Source organism: Zea mays, chromosome 1 (assembly GCF_902167145.1).
Source record: "Zea mays cultivar B73 chromosome 1, Zm-B73-REFERENCE-NAM-5.0, whole genome shotgun sequence".
NCBI classification, from domain to species: domain Eukaryota; kingdom Viridiplantae; phylum Streptophyta; class Magnoliopsida; order Poales; family Poaceae; genus Zea; species Zea mays.
The window spans coordinates 203,422,084-203,433,499 of record NC_050096.1 but is presented as its reverse complement, the minus strand read 5'-3'; the positions used below and the strand labels follow the sequence as shown (position 1 = coordinate 203,433,499).

General features: G+C 51.2%; 1 long non-coding RNA gene across 1 annotated transcript; it reads left to right on the top strand.

Moving 5' to 3' along the window:
- Positions 1-8,914: 8,914 nt before the first annotated feature.
- Positions 8,915-9,599, top strand: LOC109943723 (uncharacterized). Its single transcript, XR_002266807.1, has 3 exons — positions 8,915-9,207; positions 9,374-9,384; positions 9,465-9,599. It is a non-coding gene; the product is annotated as an uncharacterized lncRNA (long non-coding RNA).
- The last annotated feature ends 1,817 nt before the right edge of the window (positions 9,600-11,416 follow it).

Genomic DNA, 11,416 nt, shown 5'->3' with positions numbered 1-11,416 from the left:
TCGGCCCCCCGGGGCGCCGAAGGGATGGTCTGCCCAGGCGCAGTCACGACGACCTGAGGACCAACCTCCTGTGCGGCCGGCACGGGCGACTGCTCTTGGGGGACAGGCGGGTCGGTCTGACTCCCCGGGGTCACCTCAACTACCTCGGCCAAGGGGTCAAGTACCCCCTCGGCCTGCCCCTGTTTTTCGGACCAGGACCCTGATGTCCCGGCCCCGGATACCGACGGCGCCAGCCCACTCGGGGGCTGGCTCGATGACCCCTGGCCCAGCCTTAGATCCGGGCTAAGGCCAAGGCGGGCCGCCATGTCATCGTCTTCGTCATCATCGTCGTCGTCGTCAGGCGTCTCCGGCGACGGCTCCCTCGGGAGCCCATCCCTCTCATGCTTCCGACGACGCCTCTCCAAGGCGTCCCGAGCCCGCATCCGCTCGCGGGCCCGAGCCTTTTTCGCATCCTTCTTCTCCTTCTTCTTCTCCGCAGCCACCATCCGCGCGGCTCAGTCCACCGCGTCCTCCGGGACCGGTGGTAGGGAAGGCTTGTGAAACCCCAACTCCTGGAGACGGACGGAAATCTCGACTGTGAGAACCAAGGGCAATCTGACACAAGAAAGAAGAAGGAGCGGACACTCACCAGGGACATGCACCCGCGCTCGGGACGCATCAGGGGCTGGGTAAGGGCGCCGGCGTCTAGCCTCCCTACCGTGCCAGCTACCTGCCTGTGGAGGTCATCGGCGGGGAGGGGGAGAGAGGACATCTGCGAACCCTCCAAGACGACCCCTAGCGTCATCTCCGAAAGCAGCAACCGTCGCTCCGTCAAGGGAAGCACCCTCCGGCGATGGATGGCAGCAACCACCCCCGCGGGGGCAAGCCCTCCGTCTCGCAGCTCCTGCAAGGCCTCCAAAAGGGGCTGGAGATTCTTCTGTCTCTCACGCGGGGCCCCATAGCGCCAGTTGCTACCGGCGGCAGTCACCACTCGTTGAGAAAACGATGGGAGCCTCCCATCGTCGTTCCGGAGGTAAAACCATCAGCGCTGCCACCCCTTGTTCGAAGACACAAGGATGACGGGGATGTACTGTTGCGCACATGCCTACCTCAACTGGAGGATGCAGCCACCGGCCCACACCGCCATGCAGACTCTCTTTTCCCCCGTCGTCGAGGCAAAAGGCTCCGCAGAGAAGAGATGGGTCCACAGATCCCAGTGGGGGTCAATCCCCAAAAATCCTTCGCAAACCGCTGCGAAGATGGCTGCTTGCGCGATAGAGTTGGGGTTGAGATTGTGCAGCTCCACCCCATAGAAATGCAGAATCGCCCGCATGAAACGGCTTGCTGGCACTCCGAACCCCCGCTCATGGAAAGAGACGAAACTCAGCACATACCCCGACGGCGGGGACGGGGCGGCCCCGCTCGGAGGGACCATCCACTTCGGCTGCGGGTCACCGGAGAGGGGACGAAGCAAGCCATTAGCAACAAGGGCCTCCAGATCGTCCACCGTGACGGTGGAGAAAGGCCACGGGTCGCGCGGCGGAACGACGGTTACCCGGTCGACCATCACCAAGCGAAGGGGGTGGCGGCGGAGTGGACAAGGTGCACGGTTTTCTTTCTCTGGCTATTCCCTCAGGTTGCGGAAACTAAAGCAGGAGGCGAGCAGCAGAGTAAACAACCACCACCGGTCCCTCTTCCGAATATATAAAGACCCGGGCAAGACCCGTTCAACACTTCGCCCGAACTCGCCGCGAAATTCAAAACTCGAAGGCGAAACACCCGTTCCTCGAACGGCTCGCGCAACGACTGCCCCGCGAACCACTCGTCCCGTCGCATTAACTCCGCGGCAGGGCAAGCGACACCTTTGGCAGGCGAAGCGGGCAACGCTTCACCTCCGCCATCATGACCGCGTCAAAAAAGGTGTGCCACATCGTTCAATTTCGTATCCTTTTCCTCTTCCCCTTTCTTTGTCTTGCTACAGGGACCTGGAAAGGGGATACTCCAAAAGGGATCCTTCTCTACGAAGGAAGTGAGCCCCGAGCCCTCCTACTGATCAGGGGTTCGAAGCCTGGCCCCTCGGAAGGGTTCAACAGCCACCCCAGAGCACTCGGGCTCTGCGCCCACTACTGATCAGAGGTCCAAAGGCTGGCCCCTCGGAAGGGTTCGATAGCCGCCTCAGAGCACTCGGGCTCCACGCCCACTACTGGTCAGAAGTTCGAAGGCTGGCCCCTCGGAAGGGTTCGACAACCGTCTTAGGCCACTCGGGCTCCGCGCCCACTATTGATCAGGGGTTCAAAGGCTAGCCCCCCGAAGGGTTTGACAGCCGCCTCAGAACACGTAGAGCAAGGGATGACTCTGGGTACGTCCGATACATGGCCAAGGCTCGGGCTACGCTCCCGAGGTACCCTAGGACATTTCCGAGACCAGCAGGAGCGATTCTGTAACGGAATCCCATTAGAGGGAGGCATCGAGCCCTCGGACCCTATCAAACAGGACCGGGTCCGGCAAATCACCTGCAGGTACTTTTGGAGCGCGCCTCTGGGCCACTAGCTGACCCTTATCGAACGGGGCACGGGCGTCCACTCGGATCACCCGTTAGCAACTCACTGGAGACACCATGTTCGGCGCCCTCCGAGGGCAACATGGCGCTTTCCCCCCCTCCTCCTTGCGGAAAGGCGATGAAGGGGCGTATGAAAAAAGTCGAGTCAGTCCTTGACCGTCCTCTCGCCCTGTGCAGAGGCTCGGGGGCTGCTCTCACAAACCCGGCTCCGGCCAAACTGTTGACAGCGTCAACATATCAGCCTGAGAACTCGAAACCTGACTATGCACCCGGGCTACGACCAGTTCGCATGAGGGAACAACCAGACCGGCCGAGGCATTAAGACCTCAAAGGAGACAAACCACTCCTCCGAGGCCTCGGGGGCTACACCCGGCGGGTGCGCTCGCGCGCACCCACTGGAACAGAATGTAACTGAGAAAGGTCGGTCCCCTTGCAAAAAAGTGCGATAAAGCCTCCAAGCGAGTACCAACACTCCCTTTGAGGCTTGGGGGCTACTGTCGGGGACCATAATTAGGGGTACCCCCAAGACTCCTAAACTCGGCTAGTAACCACCATCAGCACAAGCTGCAAAGGCCTGATGGGCGCAATACAGGTCAAGGCTCCGTCCACTCAAGGGACACGATCTCGCCTCGCCCGAGCCCAGCCTCAGGTAGGAACAGTAGACCCAGGTGGATTCACGCCTCGCCCGAGGGCCTCCTCAAGCAACGGGCGCACCTTCGACTCGCCCGAGGCCCAACTCGGGCAGGCTTCGCGGAGAAGCAACCTTGGCCAGATCGCCTCGCCATCCAACCGTATCGCAGGAGCATTCAATGCAAGGATCGCCTGGTACCTTATCCTGACACGCGTTCCTCAGTTGACAGGGCCGAAGTGACCGCAGTCATTTCGCCCCTCCACTGACTGACCTGACAGGGAAACAGCGCTGCCTGCCCTGCTCCGACTGCTGTGCCACCCGCCAGGGTGAGGCTGACAGCAGCCGAATCCAGCCCTAGGCGCCATAGGAAGCTCCGCCTCGCCCGACCCCAGGGCTCGGATTCAACCTCGACCCCGGAAGATGGTCTCTGCCTCGCCCGACCCCAGGGCTCGGACTCAACCTCGACCCCGGAAGACGGTCTCCGCCTCGCCCGACCCCAGGGCTCGGACTCAACCTCGACCCCGGAAGACGGTCTCCGCCTCGCCCGACCCTAGGGCTCGGACTCAGCCTCGACCTCGAAGGAGTCACCGCCTCGCCCGACCTTGGGCTCGGACCGACCACGTCACAGGGGGTACATCATTACCCTACCCTAGCTAGCTCAGGCTACGGGGAACAAGACCGGTGTCCCATCTGGCTCGCCCCGGTAAACGAGTAATGATGGCACCCCGCGTGCTCCATGACGACGGCGGTTCTCAGCCCCCTACGGAAGCAAGGAGACGTCAGCAAGGACCCGACAGCTCCGACAGCCGTGCTTCTACAGGGTTTAAGCGCTCCTCCGACGGCCACGACATCACATGAACAGGGCACCAACACCTCTCCGACAGCCACGTCGGCATGTACATAGGGCTCTGGCTCCTCTCTGCTAGACACGTTAGCACGTTGCTACACCCCCCATTGTACACCTGGGCCTCCTCCTTACATCTATAAAAGGAAGGTCCAGGGCCGTCGTACGAGGGGGTGGCCGCGCGGGAGAACGGGCTGACGGGCAGGCTCTCTCTCTCTCTCTCTCCCCCTCGCGAACGCTTGTAACCCCCTACTGCAAGCGCATCCGCCCTGGGCGCAGGACAACACGAGTTGCGGTTCCCTTTTTTGTTCCCCCTTGTGTTCCGTCTCGCGCCGACCCATCTGGGCTGGGACACGCAGCGACAATTTACTCGTCGGTCCAGGGACCCCCAGGGTCGAAACGCCGACAGCACGACATCCCCACTTGATTTGTGTCATATTTTCCTCTTTTGCAACACGGATCATTGTTTTATCCAGTGGGTTCCTCTGAATACTACTTGCATAGGAGTAGAAACTAGTATATTGTTAAAAATCACATCATTAATTTGACATAGCCATATACATGTGGATTGAGTTATAAAATAGTTTAAGTTACATCTTAATCCATCTCAATACGTGAATTGAGGTGGATACGAGAGTATCCAAACAAGGCCTAAAATGTAACTTAAACTATTTTATCCCAAATACACGGGGATTGAGTGGAAATAAATCTACTACTAGTTAAAAATCCATCTCAATCCACTTCAATACCCCTCGATCTACATGTTTCATGTATAAAATGAACAAGGCCTAATTGGACATATTATATGCCTAATTACATTTGGAGGGTTTATGAATCCCTAATTGAACACAACTTATCCCTTCGGCACAGTTCCTACAGCACCCCCCTTATAAAAAATACTGTCGACCGTCTGAATGTCTGATGAGCACAACAAGTTAAATTAACCAGCTGGTCTTCCATTTCGTACACGTCGTGCATCGACCAACAGGTGGCAGGTTCAGGTGAACTATGTTAAGTTTTAGGGTTTAGGGTTCAGATTAACACGCGACCTGCGTGCGTTGTTGGCATTCGCTGCACCTGGACGCAAGAACTATGTAAGAATTTTTAATTTCACCATCAAGAAGCTAGCTATATATATGTGTCACGCGGTTGCTCAATGTAGAGAGTCCCGATCTCTGCATGGTGCCATCGATCCAAATGATGGTCCGTCGACGCCGAAAGCCGCATAGGGGTTTTCTATATACATGCTGGAGTAGTAGCAAAAATTAAATATTTGAAGCAGCATAAAAGGGGATTTCAAATCAAGTAAAAACGTAATAATGTAATATACTGGCAGTCTAGACCTTACAAAAACAAACCCCAAAAAAAAACAACATGTACGAGCATTATTGTCCATTGACCCCTACGACATCGAGCCATGGCACCAGGGGCAAGGTCCCAGAACAATGAACTCGACCGTGGAGGGCTCGATGTACCATTGGACAGCCAACAACAGTGCCATTTGTTGAGCTTCCACTACTGCCCCAGGGCGCAACAAGCAGCATCTCCCAGATTTGCTAACGGAGCATCTCGGCAGACCTTGCGTGGTGTCCAGTCTCCAGTGTGAGGCACTCAAGCGACGGCGCCGAATAGAGAATATGACACACTAAAAACTCGGTCAAGCTCTTGCTAGAAGAGAAGCCGTAAATCTGAGAGCGCCTGATATTCCTGTGCCGGTGTGTGGCATCAAGGGTCCGCAAGAACCGAGGGGAGCTCACAGTACCCGGCGTTATTACCTGTAAATAAAGGTTCAGAAACAAAGCGTAAGTACTAGGGGTGTTCGTTTGGGATTATATAATCCAACAAATTTTAAGCTAAGTTCAAAATTTGTTGGATTGTATAATCTAGATAGATTATATATAATCTCAAACAAACACCTTCTTAATAACAGCTCATCCGCAGTTTGCTAATATCTTTTACAGGATGAGCAGCAGTTCATCAGTTATTATCTGCCAAAACAAAAACATGTCCAGTTCAGTTTATGTTCAGAAGCAAGACAGTTACAAACCGCAAAAATAGATAAGTACTATATATATATATATATATATATATATATATATATATATATATATATATATATATATATATATATATATATATATATATATATATATATATATATATATATATAATACTATTTAATTGTGTAGTGTAGGCGTGCACAGGTGCTTGTTCTGCCGGTTCCCTCTGCCCACCCACCGTCCCTCTGCTCCCCGCCATCCACGCGACGCAGAGCCGCCATCCACGCCGATCCTGCGAACCAGAGCCCTAGCAGCGCGGCCGACACACCCTCGATCCGAGATTCTCGATCCGCAATCTACGCTCCCCGCCATCAACGCTCCTCGATCTCTACTCCCTGCCATCAACGCGGCCGCCCCGTTCACCTTCCATCGACGGGATCGGTGTTGATGGCGGATCGGCGAGGGCGGTGGGTGGGGCGGCCCCGGATCCCGGGCTCCGTGCCCCCGCCCGCGACCTCCCGCAATGCCCCCGCCCCCTCAGCCCCGAGAAGGGGACGCGGTCGTTGAGGCCGTAGACGGAGGAGGAGGAGGCCGCAGCCGAGCACAGCCGCCGCGCCCGTCCTAGCCCGCCCCTTCCATCCTTGCCCGCGCTCCTCCAATCCACACACGCTACCATGCCACCGCCTCCCGCCCTCCTTGGCCCTGATCCCCGCCCCCCAACTGATACCCGCCCTGGCCATAACCTCCACGCGATGCCCGCCCACACATCCCCGTGATGCCCATGGAAGAGAGGAGGGAGATGGATCCGGTGACGGACGCCCACCGCGTCGCGTGGCTCCAACACGTCCTCCTCGTGCTCCTCCAAATCCACCCTGTCCGCCTCCACCTCGACGGGGACGTCGCCGTCCATCGTCCTACCACGGAGGACATCTGCTACTACCTTGGTTGCCACCTCACCAGCATCAAGGCCACGTGGAACCTGGTACGCGTGCCCGAGGCGTCCTCCGCATGCATGCTCTTCTTCCGTGACCGTGCCGCAGGGGCGGGGGAGGGGTCCGACGCCACCGACCTGCCGTGGACGCCGCCGATGTGGTCCAGGGCCAAGTCCAGGTAGTAAGAGGCAGAGGTAGTCATCATCTTTTCTTTTATTTCCCCCTCGGGATTCTGAGACCTCGCGCGGGCAAAGAGGGGCATGCGGCGGCCCGGGCACTGGGCGAGGTCTGGTGCCGGGGCTCCGGCCAACAGCGTGAAGCCAGGAGAAATCTCGGGCGGGTGAGCAGCCCAACAACAGCTCTCCACCTTCCTCACCCTTTCTTCGTGATATTTCCTCCTTTCTCCATCCCTTCCCCTGGCTTCACAGCTCTCCATGGTGAAGAGGGCGTCCACCGCGATGGCTACAACGACGGCGGTGGAGCGGCTTGGCGCTCCCAACAGGTATGAGCCATTCTCTTCCTGCATTATTTTTCTTATTTTTTGTTTCTGTTTATGCTGCAAGAATACATGGTCCAATCAGAATCGTCAAACTTTATATTTCATAAAAACGCAATTGGAACAACATCGTTCCCTACTTTATTATTATAGAGAATCATGTGACAACAGTTGACAATCTTATGTTTTTTCCTTAATTTTCTATTAGTTAGCAGCAGACCCATTTGATGACACTACACTAAGCAACTTGATTCTGGTAGTGAGATCTAGCATTGCACAGTGCCCATTGTTTATGTGTTTTTTATATTGAAGCTCAATGTCATTACAATAATACGGTATAACTAGGTATATACCCGTGCGTTGCTACGAAAACAATATAATAAAATACAATGGGCGCCAGGGCAGGAGGCAGCCGGGACCCCGCGGCAAGGGACGACGTTTGGTCGCACGACTAGACATTGTACGCTAGATCTCCCCATTGCCAAGAGGCGATTCCTTGAAAAATGTCATGCCATGTTAGCATGATAGAGGAACATGAGTTGTGCAGCACAGTTGAGTTCACATTTTCTAGCTAATGTTACTTGACTGTCTTTTTTATAGTTGCTTTTCCCCTATTAATTCATGCTCTTTGTAGTTTGTAGACGCATTCACTCTGAAGAAAGAGGTAGCTAAAGGTGTTGATGTCATGGTTGTCAGAGAGCTTAATGGAGGTAAATCTAATTGAATTTCGATAAAACACGAACTGCCATGGTTTTAGTTTCAACACCAATATAATGTTTGGTTGTTTATTCTGATGAAACTCGAGGTAAGAAAAGATAGCATTATCGACTAAGTAATACACTGCACATAGATTTTTATCATACGTCAACCGAGCAAGTTTGGGAGATAGCTGCCCCATTTCTCAGAGTTTTATTTACATTTTACTGACGAATGGGCATGTGTTGACGATGAACGGGCTCGCCAAGGACGTGCCGACGGTGAACGGGATGCACGAGGAGCCCACGACCGCACATCCCAGATTGCTCATGCCGCCCACTGTGCATCTGAAAAGTGAGTATTGAAAACCTGGATATTCCATCGGGCTTAGGTTTCAAACAAAAACTAATTGGTGCTTTCATTTTTTTGTGGAAGCATGATCTAATAGAGAATGCTCATCCACATGTTGAACTGTTATTCATGCTTGATTCTGATGGTGCAAAATAAAACTTGGCTTACTATTACAAGTGGAACTAAAGGGTCCATCATGGTTCAATGGTACAAGGTGTCTTCCTCTGAATTTACAAATGATATGAGCTTGAAGCCCTTACTTCATCAAAAGTTTCTAAGGTTATCAGTGAAGCCCTTACTTCACTGATGTCTGAATATCTGCTTGTGCTTCTAAATTGCATTTCCTTTATGCTCAGTCTCAATCATTGCAAAATAAAAATTGGCTTAACTGATCCAACTGACAGTAAATGTAAATCAGTCAGTATTGAAAACAAAAATTAGTTTGTAAGTAACAATTCATTTAGCAACAACATATATTTATCCTGCTACAGTTAGATCTGTAATCATATTTGGGTGACTGCTACAGTTAATACTCCCTTCATATTTCCTATTTATTCATCTGCCTTAACCCTTCATATTTCCTATTTATTCATCTGGGATGTGCGGTCGTGGAATATTATTTTTTTGATTTCATACTTGAGATCACATTTATCCTGATATAGTATTTTTTGAATTGATACTAAAGAGCCTCACTTGTATGCATTCTCATTCAAGAACGGTCAGTTGCTGTAGATTTTGTACATACTTTCATGCAGTTGTATATCTATATGGAATTTTTGTTTCCTTTCATTCATTTTTGGGATATCTTTATTATACAACTTTCTGATCTAATTGTCATTTTATTGTTTGGTTTTGTTTATGCTATGATTATTGTCATTAACTAGGGAGACTGGATGTCGGTCCTCTTACACTTGCTCTTCTTATATCTATATTTTGTTTTGCAAAATTGACATCTGATTTTATGGGATTATTCAGGTTACTGAGATCTTCAACTTTTCCCAAGATGATTTGTTAACTGAAGACATGATGATACTTGACACACATGGTGAAGTTTTCATTTGGATTGGTCAGTATGTGGAATCAAAAGAGAAACAGAAGGCATTTGACATAGGCCAGGTATCAACTGAAGCCCTGACTTTATTCAAGTAGTCAGTTCCTGTTACCGGTGCTGGAGGCCTGTGAACTGCGCGGTGCTGTGAACTGAAACGGTCTGTGAACTGCGCGGTGCTGGAGGCCTGTCATCGGTGGGATGCAAGTGCTGGGAGGGAGGACGTGGAGACACTGGCGCAATGCCAGTGGATGATTGCGTGCGGGGAGTGGCCACCGCTGGCCGTGGCCTATGACCATGTGGAAGGGTCCACCATGGAGGCCGGTGGGATGCAGGTGCTTGTTGATCAGGTTGGTTCTACAATTCTATTTAGCAAATCTATAGTTTTGCAATTCTATTATTTATGATCCTACGATTTGCAATCCTACCATTTCAGTATGGATGCCATTAATGAAGTTGTCTGTTTTGCAATAACTATGTGGAGCGGTTTGATCATCATTGTCCATGGGTCGACCGGTGCATAGGACTGGTAAGGTTCTCAAGATTACTAGCTGTTTTACTGGAAATTTGTACACCAAAACTTCTGTAAGCTTGGAAATTTGTCTCGCTCGATTCTTCGCTTTGAGTTTCTCTAGAACCTTGGAATCTGTCTTTTGATAATGCAAGTTGTACAACATTAGCTGCAGATTAGGAGCCAGTCTAATCTTGTGGGTACTTGTTCCTCAGATGATGGCAGCTACCGAGTCATCAAGATTTCACGTGTCATTAAAGAAGGATGATGTGCACATAAGAAGGCTCATCATAAATCAGGTGTTGCCACCGTCTGCGTCCTTATGTAGATTCTGTGCTGCAAAATGGAGGGTAAGCAAACTTCTGTTGTTCTAGCTACCCAATATTGCCCATGAATTGCACAAGTCTACTGTCGACTTTTGTTTGGTCTGAGAAATCATCGACTTCTGTTTGTTCTAGCTATCCATGCTGTTGGAAATGCATCTTCCAAAGTCAATTTAGGTGACCTGAAACGATTATATGCAGCACACAGAATTCTATAAGATGGTTGCAATCTTTCTTGTTCTCTCCTTGTTTCTGAATTGAATTAACCTATCTGGTCTTTTGTAGTGGAGAATTCATGCTTGGACTTGTTCTTCAAATCAACTGCTACCATGAATTAACTTCGGTGCTGGTAGGATTAACTTGCTCAGTAAATTTAAGATGAACCTGACTAAGGTTCATTCTTTTACTGTCTTACATCAAACCTGAATGGAATGGTTGTCTTGTAAAAAACTACGATGTTTTAGTTTCGTAGGTTTAATTGTCTTCGGTGTTTCTCATGTGTTGAATCATTGCAGAAGTTGGAGCACAAGATGTTGGACAATTTCTTCTCTGTGCTGTCATGTGTTATCTCCGTGCCCTTCTACACGGGATTCCTCCCTCTCCTGTTCTGGGTATGCCTTCTCTCTCATGTCCCACTGGTTTTATTGCCTTGCTTTTTGTATTCTCGGTACTAATTCCCTTTGATCCTGAATTCTTTTTTTTGAAAAAAAATCTATATCTTGCAGAGTGGACACGACAGGCTGGCTAGGCAGATGACCCTCCTCATGGCTTTCTGTGACTACCTTGGCAACTCTGTCAAGGTTTTGCCATCTGCTTGTATACAATTGAAGGGACACGCTTTAGTTTAATCACTGACACTCTCGATCTTTCTGAACGCAGGATATGGTGTCAGCCCCTCGACCATGCTCTCCGCCCATTAGAAGAGTGACAGCTACAGAAGATGAGAAAGAAAATGTCATGTAATATGGGCTACCATCATCGCATGCTCTCAACACTGTTTGTTTGACGGGGTATCAGGGTATGTATGTTCCTGCTCTTATTTCGG